This window comes from Crocodylus siamensis, chromosome 1 (assembly GCF_052110815.1).
Source record: "Crocodylus siamensis isolate JL-2025a chromosome 1, ASM5211081v1, whole genome shotgun sequence".
NCBI lineage: Eukaryota > Metazoa > Chordata > Crocodylia > Crocodylidae > Crocodylus > Crocodylus siamensis.
The window spans coordinates 189,071,260-189,086,310 of NC_143395.1; the positions used below are offsets into that span (position 1 = coordinate 189,071,260).

General features: G+C 43.5%; 1 non-coding gene across 1 annotated transcript; it reads left to right on the forward strand.

The window, feature by feature from the left end:
* Nucleotides 1-13,719: 13,719 nt before the first annotated feature.
* TRNAG-GCC (transfer RNA glycine (anticodon GCC)) lies at nucleotides 13,720-13,790 on the forward strand. The gene has a single exon. It is a non-coding gene; the product is annotated as a tRNA-Gly (tRNA).
* The last annotated feature ends 1,261 nt before the right edge of the window (nucleotides 13,791-15,051 follow it).

The window sequence follows — 15,051 nt, forward strand, 5'->3', positions numbered from 1 at the left end:
TTGCAGTACCAATCTAGCATTTTCACCATGAAACTATCCCACAGCTCTGAACACTGCAAGTTATGCCTTCATGCATCTAAGGAGATGTTATCAAAAATAAAAGATATAATCGACTGTAACAGGGGGCCAGCTCAGGGTCTGTCTACAGGTGGCCCCGCCCACCTGTTATGGACCAACTGCCTGCCTTTGCCTGCCATGCCTTGTTGTTAATTAATTGTTGTTAATTAAGCGAGAGGCTGCCATTGTATTCCCCGATGCCAGGGGGGCACTATCTGCATCTCTGTTCCTCCCCTACACTGCAGCCCAAGCCTCGCAGATGGTATTTGTAAATTCCTCTTTATGTTGGGGTCTTGGCCACTGTGGGCCTACCCCTTTTCTCTCTAGCTAGGCCTGTCAGTCAAACCCCCCTCCCCCCCACTAATCAGAGTTTGACTCCGAGGCTCTAGCTTTCAAAAAAAACCTCACTTGGGCTCCTCCCCCTCTGTGGCACTGAGGTCTGCTCACCCCTGAATACTGTGCCCTCTCTAGTGCACGGGTCAGCTCACCTCCCAAATATTGCGCTCTTTCTGGTGCTAGGGTCATCTTACCCTCAAATATTGCGCCTTCTCTGGTGCTGGGGTCCCCATACTGCAGTGGTCCCCCAATGAGGCCTCCTCCTTCCCCAAATAGCCTTACCCAAACCACCAGTGTTAACATTAAACATGAGAGGCAACATGCCTGCTTACTTTAGGTGATCATGAGGCATGACACAGTCTTCCAACAGAGACTGCAGCCACAGCACCATAGTCACTTCCCTGCTGCCCCTCTGGCCTTCTCCACTTGCCATTTGTAGGGTCCTGGCCTTCCTTTTCCTGTCACCTGACCGGCTGGCAAGGCTTGAGCCTTAACCCCTACTTGACCAGCTGGTCATGACTGGAAGGTTCTGGACTTAAAGGGACCACCCTTTCTCTTAGTAACAGGGTTAGGGTTCCCTGTTACATTGACATATTTGCTTACAGAGTTGTTGGTTTCACATCGTTCAGCTGATAGTAAGGCAGGACGGAAACAGGTTTGCTAACCCCCAAAACCACCAGTTCCACAAGTGATTCACTTTTCCAGGTCTGTGTCTACTGCCAGAAAGAAACTTCCATTTTAATCAAAACAACTGGCAGATTCATGAAGGGTAAGATGTTTCTCATCATGTTAATCTCAGAACTCTGCAGGAGCAAACTACACACTAATACAGAGGAGCCAAAACTATATCAAAGAGGTAACTAAGGACTGAGTTTGTGAAATCAGGTATGAAGTTTGTTTTCTGTTTTTATTAAAAACAATGCATTCCTCAATATATTCTTTAATAGCTGATGTATCATTGATCGGACAGGAAAATCCTGTGATGTCTGCAGCAACCTTATTCTGATATTTCCTAATTTGCCTTGGCCAAATTGCTTTTAGTTTTTTTAGTGTAATTTAAAATCTTTCTTAAAACAGTGAACTGAAGAGAAATCCTATGTGGCACACAAGTCTTCCCATGAGTCCTCAGCCTGAAAATCCAGAATATCACACTTATATCTCTAAAGCTAATGGTTTGCTGGTAGCAGTAGTAGGTTGCGATCTACTTTGCATACCAGCCTTCGAAGGAGGAGAAGATAATAGGTTTTGCTATGCAGGGTTCACAGCTTCTTCCTCACAATACAGACAGAAGCCTTGGAATTCTGTATTTAACTTAGGTCCTGGGAAGTAGTATAGTCTAGTGGTCAGACCCCATCTCCCATGCTCCCCTCCTCCTGCATCTTACTTGCAATGGTCCTGGCCCCAGCTCTGGCAGTGGGGAAAGTAGAAGGTGACATTGCAGGAGTGTGTGTGAATGACATTCTAGGAAATGAGAGTTTTTTAACTCCAGTAAATCGTCTCTTCACTGAATGATTTTCTGCTGCTGGGGACATGTCAACTTTTTTTGCTGGTTTTCTTGGCCATTTATCAGCAGCAGCAAAAAGAAAAAAAGAAAAAAAAGTGAGCTTTCTCCTACCAGCTAAAACCTCTGGTTGTTGTTCCAGCATCACATGTCACTGGTGGTGCTCTGCCCTTCTGGTTGCTGAAGCTGGAGCTACTACAGGGACAGTGCAGTGGCGGGGGTAGGCTGGGGGTCAGTCCACTTAAGCTTCTGCCTCTCTGTTGTAGTTAGGAGGCTTTCCCTTTCTCTTTTGTGTCTAGGCACCAGCTGTACCCCGATGCTGCCACCTTAGGAGATAAATGGTTTTCTCAGATCCTGTCCCAGACAACTCCGCATCACTCCCGAGTCCAGCTCGGCCCATGCAACAATCAGAAGAAACAGGCCCAGTACAGGTAAAATGTGCAGAGAATTCAGCTGACTTCAGTATGTTTCTACTAAGCATAGGTCAAATGAGATTTTTCTTTTTTCTTTTCTTTTTTAGCTTTGTCAGTTAGTCAAATTTGGGAGAATTTTCCTAGCAGTGGCAAAAAATTGGTTGCTGACATGCATAATCTCACCCTTCCTCCCAAAGTAGAAGTTCCTACTCCAAAGCCTGGAGGCACTGAGTATCTCACTTAAAGAACTTTAGCATTTTTAGAGTTGTTCCCCCTAAACTTGAAATACCTGAAGTGTTAAAAAGGATGATGCTGGTAAATAAAACAAAAATCAGCTAGAGGCAAGTATCCAAAATTCCACGTAAATTGTAAAAGTTTAGCAGTTACGAGCAACTGAAAATAGCTTTATAATAGGAAATGTTGGGCAAAAATAAAAGATGCTTGTCTCGGTCTGAGATGCCTTATAATGGCGTATTACTATAGTGAAGGTGGCATGAGGCCTTTTCCCCCACAAGCTTTATGACCTAAAAACAAAGGGGTATTCAACATAATGTAAAGGTTGGAAATTCAAAGCTGGTAAAATCAGATATATTTTTTTTCAGACAGCTGATAACTGGATTAAGGAACTCATTGATACAGGATGTTACTGGCACTAAAAATTTAACAAGGTTTCACAAAGGAGTCAGACACTTCCATGCATAACAAGAATATCCTGATTTGTCATACAAGCAAATGCTAAGGAATTTGGGAAGGAGTATTGAACCTCCCGTTTCAAGATTTTGAGATTAGAATGAGATCAAACGTGGAGACAAGTTACATCTGCCCCTAACCATCTGCATCTGATAGTGACCACTATTTGAGACAGGATATTGTACCAACAGGGACCTAAGGGGAGGGATCTACCATTTTCCTAGATTTAAGTATCTAGCATTTTCCTAGGCACAAGTGTATGATTCTGTTCTCTTTCACAAATCAAAGAAATTGTATTAAGTGATGAACTTGGCCCCACTTTCTTCTTTGACTGGGAAGTGGTGTTTCAAGAAGGACACGGAAGTGATGGGGTTCACCTTGACAAAGAGTAAAAAGAACATCTTCACATACAGGTTTACCAGCCTGGTGAGGAGGGCTTTAAATGAGGTTTAATGTCATAGAATCATAGAAGTCAGGTTGGAAGGGACCTTGTAGATCTTCAAGTCCGACCACCTGCCTGTGCAGGAGAAAAACTGGGCTCAGATGACTCCAGCCAGGTAGGCATCAAGCCTCCTCTTAAAGACCCCCAGGGTAGAAGCCAGCACCACTTCCCTTGGAAGTTGGTTCCAGATCCTAGTCACTCTGACTGTGAAGTAGTTCTTACGGATGTCTAATCTAAACCTACTCTCCAGCAACTTGTGGCCATTATTCCTTGTTATGCCGGGGGGGCGCTAGGGGAAACAAGGTCTCCCCCAAACCCTTCTAGTCCCCCCTAGTGAGTTTATAGATGGTCACCAGGTCCCCCCTCAGCCTTCTCTTGTGAAGGCTGAACAGGTTCAGGTCCTGCAGTCTCTCATTGTAGAGTCTGCTGTGTTGTCCCCGGATCATGCCGGTGGCCCTCCTCTGGACCCTCTCCATGTTGTCCACATCCCTCCTGAAGTGGGGTGCCCAGAACTGGACACAGTACTCCAGCTGTGGCCTGACCAGTGTCACATAGAGGGGGAGGATCACCTCCTTGGCCCTACTTGAGATGCATCTGTGGATGCACAACAAGGTCTGGTTAGCCCTGCCAACTGTGACCTTGCATGGTTGGCCCATGTTCATCTTGGAGTCAATAATGACTCCAACATCCCTTTCTGCCTCTGTGCTCTCAAGAAGGGAGTTTCCCACCTTATAAGTGTGCTGCTGATTGCTACTGCCCAAGTGCAGCACCCTGCATTTGTCTGTATTGAAACGCATCCTGTTTTTGTTAGCCCACCCCTGTAACCTGTCCAGGTCTTGCTGCAGTCTTTTCCTCTTTACTGGCATGCTCACCTCACCCCAAATTTTGGTATCGTCAGCAAATTTAAACAGGTTGCTTTTCACCCCGTCATCCAAATTGCTGATAAAGAAATTGAACAGCATGGGCCCAAGGACCAAGCCCTGGGGGACTCCTCTGCCCACTTCCCCGCAGGTCGAATATGACCCGTTCACCACCACCCTCTGAGTACGATCCTTCAGCCAATCTGCAATCCATCTGACTGTGTAGGTATCAATGCCACAGTCGCCCAATTTTTTAATGAGTATGGGGTGGGAGATGGTGTCAAAGGCCTTGCTGAAGTCCAGAAAGACTACATCCACGGCAACACCTGCATCCAATGCTTTTGTGACCTGATCATAAAAGGCAATCAGGTTGGTCTGACATGACCTGCCCCTAATGAAACTGTGCTGGTTGCCCTTGAGCATCATCCCTGAAGCCGGGCCATCCCAGATGTGTTCCTTGCTGATTGTCTCAAAGAGTTTCCCTAGGATTGAGGTAAGACTGATGGGTCTATAGTTGCCCGGGTCCTCCCTCCTTCCTTTTTTAAACGTGGTGGAAGGAGACAAAAGCCTGATGGTAAGGAAAGAGCCAGGTGTCCTGGAAAAAAACAAGTGAGAGGAAGCAATAAGGGGAGCCTTAACAAAGTTCTCAAAGAAAAGTTAGGGCAATCACCTAGTTAGCTAAGATGTTTATACATTTAATGTGAGAACCATGGAAAATAAGAACTGAAAGCCCTTGTACAATCATGGAAGTATGATGTAATTATAGTAACTTGGTGGAATAGTCCACATGACGGGAATACTCATAGGTGAGTATATCTTGTTCTGGAAGAACAGGCAAGGGTAAAAAAGAGAAAGTGTGGTATTGCTCTTATATAGAGATGAACTCCTGATCCCAGATGCTGTATAGAATAGGTGGTAGGCCTGTTGAAAGCCTCTAGATCAAAATAAGAGAGGAGATTAGCAAGGGTCAGGTTGAGGTTGGGTAGCTGCTGTAGACCAGGGATTAGCAACATATGGCCCACAGGCTGGATCTGGCTCATGGAGCCTGCAGAGCTGAAGGGGTTTGCTTGTGCCCATGCAACTTTCAGTTGTGCCATGCAACCACTACTTCTCCCTGCTCCACTCCCCTCCCCACCCTGAGTGCAGCATGGGCCCAGAATCCAGCCAGAATTCATGGCCCAGGAAGCTTCTAGCTGCATCCACACCACAGCTGGAGGGCAGAGAGAAGTAACAGTGGTATAGATGCAACTTCCAGCTGTCCAGACCCAGCATGGCTTCTAACTGGCTGTGAACTGCGCCCTTGCTCCAGCTGGGGAGTATAGAGAAGCTGCAGCAGTGAGGGCACAGCCTCAAATTGTTTGGCCCTGGTGTGGATGCAGGGGAATCCCCCTGCTGCTGGTGCCAGTTGGCCCTCATGGGGCTGGAGCCAGGTTTTTCTGGGCCATGGCTTGTAAATATTGCTGGCCATTGCTATAGACCACCAATGGGTAACAATGACCATAAAATGATAATGTTCAAGATCCAAAGGAAAGGAAGGAAAGAGACTAAAGGCCCTGGACTTCAGAAAAGCAGACTGTAATATATTCAGGGAACCAGCAGTTAGGATCCCATGGGAGGTGAGTCTGGGGTGGGGGGAAAGAGTATCCAGGAGAGCTTGCTGTACTTCACAGAAGCCATTTTAAGGGTGCAAATGCAGACTATCCCAATGTGAAGACAATAGAGGAAGTGCCGCAAGAGACCAGCCTTGCTTGAACAGTAATCTCTTCAATGAGCTTAAATGAAAAAAAGAAATCTTAGAAAAAGTGGAAACTCAGACATGTGACTATGGAGTATTGCACTAGATAAGAGTATTGCGTGGGCATGCAGGCAAAAAATCAGGAAGACCAAGGCATGAATTGACAAAAATCAAGACAAATTTGCAGATGATTGAAGTTAAGAGTTTGGGTTAGGATTCAGAATGAATCATCTGGATAAACTGGAGTAATGGTCCAAAATTAATCACGTGACATGCAATAAGGACACATGCAAAACCCTGCACTTAGGATGGATTAATTGCACATACAACTACAAGATGGGGACGACTGGTTGGACTGTGGTACTGCAGAGAAGGACCCAAGGGGCAGGGGATATAGTGACTGTTAAAATCAATGTAAAACAACATGTACTCTTGTTGCAAAAAAAACTAGACAGACAAAAGGCCAATCACATACTGGGCTGTATTAACAAGAGTGTCACTTGCACATCAAGTGGAGTTTTTCTTCCATTCTATTTGGCACTGGTAGGGTCTCACTTAAGTGTACTAGGTCCAGTTTTGGGCGCCTCATTTCAAGAAAGATGTGTTCGAAGGTAGAAAGCGTCCAGTGGAGAGCATCAAAAATGATTAGCAGTCTAAGAAACACAATTTACAAGGCAAGTCTGGTAGAACTGGGATTATTTAGTTTGGAAAAGGGAAGAGTTAATGGATGTTAGATAACAGTCTTCAAATACCTGGAGGGTGGTTTTAAAGAGTCTGGTGATAGACTATTTCTTGTGGCCGCAAGGGACAGAAGAAGGAACACTGGTTTTAAGTTGCAGCAAAGAAAATATAGGCTGGATATTAGGAAGAACTTGTTCATTGAAAGAGGCTACCCAGAGAAGTTGTGGAATCTTTATCCTTGGAAGTTTTTAAGAGCAGGTTGGAAAATGCTTGTTGGAGATGGTTTATGCAGGGATGATTCTGCCTTGAGGAGAAGGTTGGACTAGATGACTTCCTGAGGCCCCTTCCAGCCCTGTTTTTCCAGGATTCTATGACTCCTGGCATCCATTTACTCCAACAGATATTTGCAGTGAGATTTTAAAATTTCTAATAGGTGTATTCAGTGAGATTTTAAAATTTGGAACGGAAGGTAGAATCAGGGGCTGATGCTACATCCCTTCATGTAGATATACTGGACCAGTGTAAATTGAAGGTTACTCTAATGCACCTTCCTCCTGGAGCATGCCAAAAGATGATGCATCAGTGTATACTCTGTTCTATTCCAGTGAATTCTGTCTTTGTTGGGGATAGTGGATTGTTGCAGAGGTGTGGATATTTTCAGTGTAGAAGGGACCAAAAGGAATCCTTAAGCAAATTCCTTTTGAAAAAAAATGACTAAAAGTTCTCTACCTCAAAGTGAAATGTGGACAAGGGGGGGATGAATTGAATATGTTCTGCCACTGAGTTCTAACATCTAGCTCAGGCCGGCTGCAGTTGGAATGAATTGTAGAAATTTGGGTTTGGGGCTGAATTGCTTATTATTTTATTTTTTTAGAGACGTTCTCATCGAGTTTGAAACACTGATTTTTCTTTTCCATCCTTGGCAAAAATAAGCTTGTTCAACATAGTTTTATGACAATCCCATTGTGGTCTATGAAAGTGTTTAAGAAGTCTGTGCCGAGCTGAGATCACTCCTCTCCTTCGCAAGTGTTCTGGAGAATTCCCCTTGATTTCAAGTCTTCCTGTGTAAAGGGTCTTCAGATGTTCATGTTTGTGCTTTTCTTCCACGCTGAACTCCACCTGGCTGTATTTCAAGTGCACACTGGAGCTCTTCACATTTCATATGAAATATTGTTTCTTCATTAGTGCATTGGGTTTTATCCTGGCCCTAATGAAGTTGGTGGAGCATTGCCATAGATTTCAGCAGGGCCAGAATTTCACCCCACACTTACAAAATGTCCTCATTTTTTTATTACTCTGACTTCCTGTAGAACAATTGCTATACCGCAGACACATCTGTGGTCAACAGTTTTTTAGCTGTATAGGAAATCTTTAATCTGCAACTCTAAACAGAAAATGAATTCTTAAAAAATGTCAGTTTCTTTAAAGGGAAACTGATCACTTCAGAAAGTCATTAATTATCTGTTAACCTCCTGTCGTTTTGAGCAACACCTCTGAGACTGAAGCGGGGAACAACTACTTTTTCAGTTTGCTTATTTCAGGCATTTGTCTGATTCTACTGTACTCCATTTTGTTCTTTCCCCATGCAGCTAGTTAGTTTCTAAGTTTCTTAGAACAGGGATCTTTTATCCTATGCTACAGCTAAGACTTAAAAAATATTTGTGAATGTAAAACCCCCAAATATTGGAAGGCAGACACAGCAGGTCTGATCTTGAAGTAAGAATAAAGAATTAGTCAAGTTTTAGGATTGAGTCTGGCCATGAGCTTGCTCCATCCAGGTCCCCAGGGAACCCCATTATATTCATTAGGGCTTTGCATAGCAGCCTGTCCACAGAACGCTGCACAACTGTTACCTTGACATAAAAATAGATAAAAAGAAGTAAACAATGGTTGTTCCTAAATGTTGTAGTTCCCTTCAAAAGCAGTTTTTTGTCAAGGTTAATAAGTAAAATCAACCCAAGAGACTAAAAATCTGTTTTTGAAAAGAAACTAAAGTGTGTCTTTGCCAAACCTACAAATCCCCATCAGTATCCTTATCCTGGTAACTCATATTATGAACTGCTGTTGGTTCTTCATTGCCTATCACTGATCCATACAACAGCACACAGGCCCTATCTCTGTTGTGCAGATGCTTCTCTTCAGATGAACTGGCAGTTTTCCATCACAAACCACTCCACTCACTTTCCTCCATTTCATACTTGCTTTATTCATCCTACTCTTTAATCTTTCGTTCCCTCTCTCTCTCTCTGCCCCCATTTTCTTGCAAAATGGACCCTGGATGTTTTGACTTGAACACAGATGATACATGCAAGTCAGCCAGTATAAAAGTGCATTTCCCCTTGTTATTGCCTGAAACCCTGCATGATGTATTGTTTTTTTTCCTGGTGATACATAGACCATACTTTTCCAGGATGTGCATCCATGTGTCCAAATCACTCTTTACCTGTTCTCTGGTTTCTGCTGTCAAGACTACAACACCTCAGACATCATGTATTCTTCTGATAACCTTCTTGGAGAGTGTTTTTAGGACTAGCACAAAGAGGAATAAGTTTAATGTTGACCCTTTATGGACCCTGAATAGGAAATCCTCAGTCTCCCTGCATTTGTTTCTAACTCATAATGTTGAGTTTCTAAATGTCTTGCACAAATCTTAATCTTTCTAACCATGTGTGGGTTTTTTGTTGATACAGATCTCCTGGTTTAGTTTGAGACAGCGGGAAGGTGATTTCCCTTCCCATTTGAGGAAGAGTCTTAAAAGAGTTTTTACTCATGGCTTTCAGGATCATTTTCATAATCAAAGACATTAGCTTTCCTTAAATGGGAAGGGAAATCACCTTCCCACTTTCTCAAAACAGCTTGGGTTTTTCAGACCTTTAAACATAAGCTCCTGACCTGAATAAAAGAACAGAAAAAAAGAGTGCATTATGAAGAGTGCCCTATTGAAAGTATAAAATAATCTGAATTCAGTAAGGATGGTTTGAGCTTGGTCTAAATGTTTCTAAAGAGAGTTTTAAGGATAGAATGTGAAAGTTAGAGTGCTGAAAGTAACAAAAAGTATAGGACAAAAGCAAAGGAGAATATCTAGACAAGGCCTTGTCTATATAGAGACTTGCTTGCTTTAACTAAAGGTGTGTTTTTAAACTGACTTAGTTAAATCAGTACAAGTTGCTGTGTAGAAACTGAGAAGAAAGTATCTGCCTTTCCCAAAACAACTACTGTGTGACTCCATTTAATTCATTTCTCATGATGATGGGATATCAATAAAAAGGTAATGATGCTGGAAAGGTGTCCAGGACATCTGCATTACCCACAGATTGTAGTTCTCTTCTCTAAGGATTAAAAAAAATCAACCCAAAACCTTGTAGCAATTTACTGCTAGTGACTCTCTTGGCACTAGCTCTCAGTTTAATTTAAAAGAAAAAGTCTCTTAAGCTCAAACTTCTTGTGCCTTTGGTTTGGCCCCATTCTAGTCACAACTGTGAAAGCTGGCCCAAGAAAGAACACAATCACATTGAGTTAGGCTCTTTTGAGATGCTATGCAACATGTGTTGGAAAGAACAGTGTGTGGGTGTTAAGCAACTGGGAGTACAAAGAATGCTATTTAGACAGATCCAGGAATAGATGCTGGAGTATCCTCCTCCTGTAAAAGTGGTTGATCATCTGGAGAAAAAAGGGCATTTTTTTCTTTTGGCTGCATGTCAAGGGGTGCAGGTGGGGGTGGGTGGGCTTTTCACGTGCAGAGGAAGCATGCATCCTGCCTGGGCAAGGCTGCACGTTTGTTTATACGATTGAAAAAGATCAGCCTATCTTTTAGTGGGGCTGTAATTCACTGTCAGTCAATCAATTCTAATCACCACAGTTGCATGTAGGTGCCATTCTTTTTCTGAAGCAATCTTTCAAATAAGCCATTTATATCCATGTTGTTGGCATGCCCAGTCCATATCTGCACTGACTTCAGAACTGAGGATCTAAGAAAGAGCATAGTTTTGCCTGGGCCCAAGTCCTGACATCCTTACTTGAGTCTTCCTCAGTCCTTTTCTAGACAAACTCCAACTTAAATCATTATGGTTGTCCTAAACTCAATCAGTGATGGTATGGTTTTACATGTGTTGGGGGATGGGAAAGGAGGGAGGGATAGTCATCCTCTAGTTCTATGGGTATGAGTCCCCTCCCTTCCTTTTTCTTTCTGTTTTATCTTCTTTTTTCTTTTCTTACTGAAGGATCATCCCACCAGCCCTGACCAGAGAGGCTATTGAACACTGATTCTAGCTCCTCTTGCTCCTAATATACTTTTTCCCTTTCTGGAATGGCCCTTAGAGACAACTGGCTTTGCCTGATAAGGACTCCTTTCGTTTGGGGGAGTCTCCTGTTATCTTGTTAAAGAACTTAACAAATTGGCACAAATGAGACTTAACCACGGCTGAGGATTCTATCCAACTTTGTACTGCTTTTAAAATAACTCTTTTTGGTTTACTGCATCTCATGTCTGTTTTAATATGTATAATTCCAGATTCACAGTATGCCATTGAGGGAAACAGCTGAATCACTTTATTCAAATGTACTATTTGAATTAATGTATTTATGGAACTGATTTGTTTACACACTAACTGTTTACCACCTGATAAAATTATGAGAGAGAGCACATAACATAGTTAATTTTCTATTAGTCAAGAATTCGTTATTGGGCAAGTTTCCACTTACAAATCTGTTACAAATGTTACGAAGACCTCCCCCAAACAGATCATACAGATCTGTCAGAGGTGACATTTGTTCACATCTTTACAATAAAGCAGCACTGAATTTTAATTGGTGGTGTCAGTTACCATGGGTTTCAGTCACAGCTACTTTATGTTGCCTAGAATGACATGAAGCTCTGCATCAGTCATAAAGTTTGTTTTGGGAATTTTCCCACTGTATGGCATATCCATGGCATGTGCAAAGTATCCTACTCTACAGGAGCTCCCAGTGCAGGGAATTAAATGACTGATAGAATTAACTGCTCAAAGAATAAAAAATCTGGCAGAATTCACTATGCAGTGTGTTGTATGGAGTTGCCAAACAAGAGACTGGACTCCAGAAGTGGGTTATTGCCTTGTGCAGAGACAAATGGTTTGGCTCAGTTGCATAATTATACGTATTCTTGTCCAGTTTGTTAACAAGCATAGGCACACTTGAACAGTGAAGTTGCTAGAAGGTAGTCACAATTCAAAAAGGACGTGGAGAAGCTTGAGAGAGTCCAGAGGAGAGCCACGCGCATGATCAGAGGTCAGGAAAACAGACCTTATGAGGACAGGCTGAGAGCCATGGGACCCTTTAGCCTGGAAAAGCGCAGGCTCAGGGGTGATCTGGCGGCCATCTATAAGTTTATCAGGGGTGACCACCAAGATCTGGGGGAACATTTGTTCACCAGAGCGCCCCAAGGGATGATGAGGTCGAATGGTTATAAACTACTGCAACACTGTTTCAGGCTGGACATAAGGAAGAATTTCTTTATTGTCCGAGCCCCCAAGGTCTGGAACAGCCTGCCATCGGAGGTGGTTCAAACACCTACATTGAACACCTTCAAGAGAAATTTGGATGCTTATCTTGCTGGGGTCCTGTGACCCCAGCTGACTTACTGCCCCTGGGGCGGTGGGCTGGACTGGATGATCTTCTGAGGTCCCTTCCAGCCCTAATGCCTATGAAAACTATGAACACTGAAGGACATACAATACAGCTTGCAAAATTTCCACAAAAGGGGAAGCTAGCTAGTGCTCCCCACAAGACTGTGTTCACATGTTTTTCCTACGAATGTACTTGAACTGCTATTACTACCTCTGGCTAAATACACTTACATTCTTTTGAGCACATGGGGACACCACCCAGCACTGCCAAAATGGTGTGGCTTTGCAGTTTTGAAAAGTGAGAGGGAACCAACTGTCTGCTCTAAAATCACTGGCTTCCCTCTTTAAAATGGGCTCAAGTTCCAAGGCATCCATTGACCTCAACAATTATTAACCTGGTTCAATATAGAACAGGTGTATCTGAAGAAGCTGCTAACCCACTGTACATAAAAGAGATAAAAGCTCTGTCCAGGGCCAGATCAGTCAGACCCTGATCCCCAGATTGGAGGGGAGCCCCTACCTGCAGAAGTGGCTGCAGGGAAGCTGAGAGCCCAGAGAGGCTTACAGCACACAGAAACCTGAGGTGGGGTACAAGCTTATGTTATACGTGGATGGGTTTATGATTGTAGTTTAACTGGAGGACCAGATTGCAGGGGTGGTGTGGAGGCCATTTCGGGGTGGGGGTTGTGTCTGAGGAGCACTTTGTGCTTGAGTCATGCAAAGGCCAGGAGCCCAGAGGGCAGAGACAGCAAGGGGACTGAGGCTGAGAGGGTGATGTCTAAGTAGCTAAACTGAATTACAGTTAAGATCTGTGAGGCATAGGTGTGGCTATGGGGGATGCTGGAGGTCAAGATTAGGGCCAAGAGGGCCACAATTGGTGCTTAGGGTGATTAGGGCTGGTAGGGCCAGGATTTGTACAAAAAGAGCAAGTTCACTGCCAGCAGAGCATGAACAGAGGCACTGAGTAAAGTACTTTTGTCAGTAAACTGAGGATCTGGTGACAAGGGTCTGGGAAAGCAAGTGAAGTGAGTCTGTGGACAGCATTGTCATGATGACTCCAAGACTGGGACAGGGTCCCTATGTGCTATAACAATTACATCAAGGTGTAGGAGGCAAGAGAGCAAAAGGGAGTATGCTGAAAAGCTGGAGTGGACAGCTGACATTCATTCACAAGTCTGAGAAGGAGCTGCTTTTAGAGACAAAAGAGCAGAAGTAGTGTGGAGATACCATTGCAAATATGGGTCACATCAAAGATGCCCAAAAGGAAGCGCAACAAAAACAGAAACAACTGTAGGCCTCACAGAAATAATATGAGCTGAAGACATCCCAAAAATAAATAAAAGCAATGTTTAGAAACTTCCTGGAATGGGACAAAGAATTATTTGTAGCAGGTAGTATCAAGCATTGGTGGTTCAATGGTAGAATTCCTGCTTGCCATGTAGGAGACCTGGGTTCAATTCCCAGCTAATGCAGGTGGTACAGGTGAATATTTTGCATACCTTAGCAGCTGAAGGTAGTCCTTGACAAAGATGCTCATTTTAAGGGAAGCACAGGGTCCCTGATGAATGAAATGGGATGGCTGATAACTGACACTCGGGACAAAAACCAACTCCTGAATGATTACTTCATGTTGGTATTCCACTAACCTAAAGGTGTTAGCCTGTTTGACAGAATAGAGGATAATCAGAGTGCTGGTTTTGATGGTCTGGGGGTCTGATGTTCACTTAGGGTGTGAGAGGTCCTGGGTTCAAATCCTGCACAAGCCCACTTTTATAGAAACAATAGCCACAAACTGAAGGAAAGCAAATTTAGATGAGACAGCAGGGAAAATTTCTTTACAGTGAGGGTTGTCAACATATGGAATACACTTCTAGGGGAGGTGGTGCTATGCCCTTCCTTTGAGGTATTTAAGAGGAGACTGGACAAACACCTGGCTGAAGTCATTTGACTCCAGCACTCTTTTCTGCCCAGGGCAGGAGGTTGGATTTGAGGATCTAATAGGTCCCTTCCAACCCTAACTTCTATGCAATCTATGAGGTGGGATTTTCTTTGTTTCCTGGGGCAACACTTCTAGTGTTCTACAATGCTCTCAGTCTAGAGTGGCAAGATTCTAGTCTAGACTCAAGGGAGTTTCCCAGAGTGAAACCATAAAATCTTTGGCCAACTTAATACTTGGTAAAAGACAGGCGCTTACAGAAAGGATGGAACTAACAAGCCAATATCATCTTGGCAAATAAAACCAGGGAGTTATGAACAACAGCACAAGTCAACCACCTGCACATAGAATTTAGGTAGTTGGAAAGAACTTGGGTAAGAGTAAGCACTGACAACAGTTTTCTAACCCAGCTGTAACCCACTGACCCCCAGACAGGAGAGGTGGGATTGTCCAACTCAATGCAAAAAAAAAGGGAAGGTTTATGCGGTTCAATACAACATGGTTAAGATGGTGAATATGGAGTCAGCCCTCAATTTGAGCTAGCTAGGGTAGTTAATAGCTGGAAAGAAGAAAAGACTAGGTTTTCCTTGAGCAGGCAGGGGAACTGAGGATAATTTTGCATTTCTGAAGTACAAGAATATTAATAAGGAATCCCAGGGGACCAGTTTATAGGTGCTCAGTTGGATAAAGTCTTGCAGATTAAGGTCAGCCAATAGAGGCCAATGACTCTTCAGGAGGTTAAAATGTTTGCTGCTTTCCCCATAGCAATCCATCAGAAGCAGATTCTAATGAGGAAG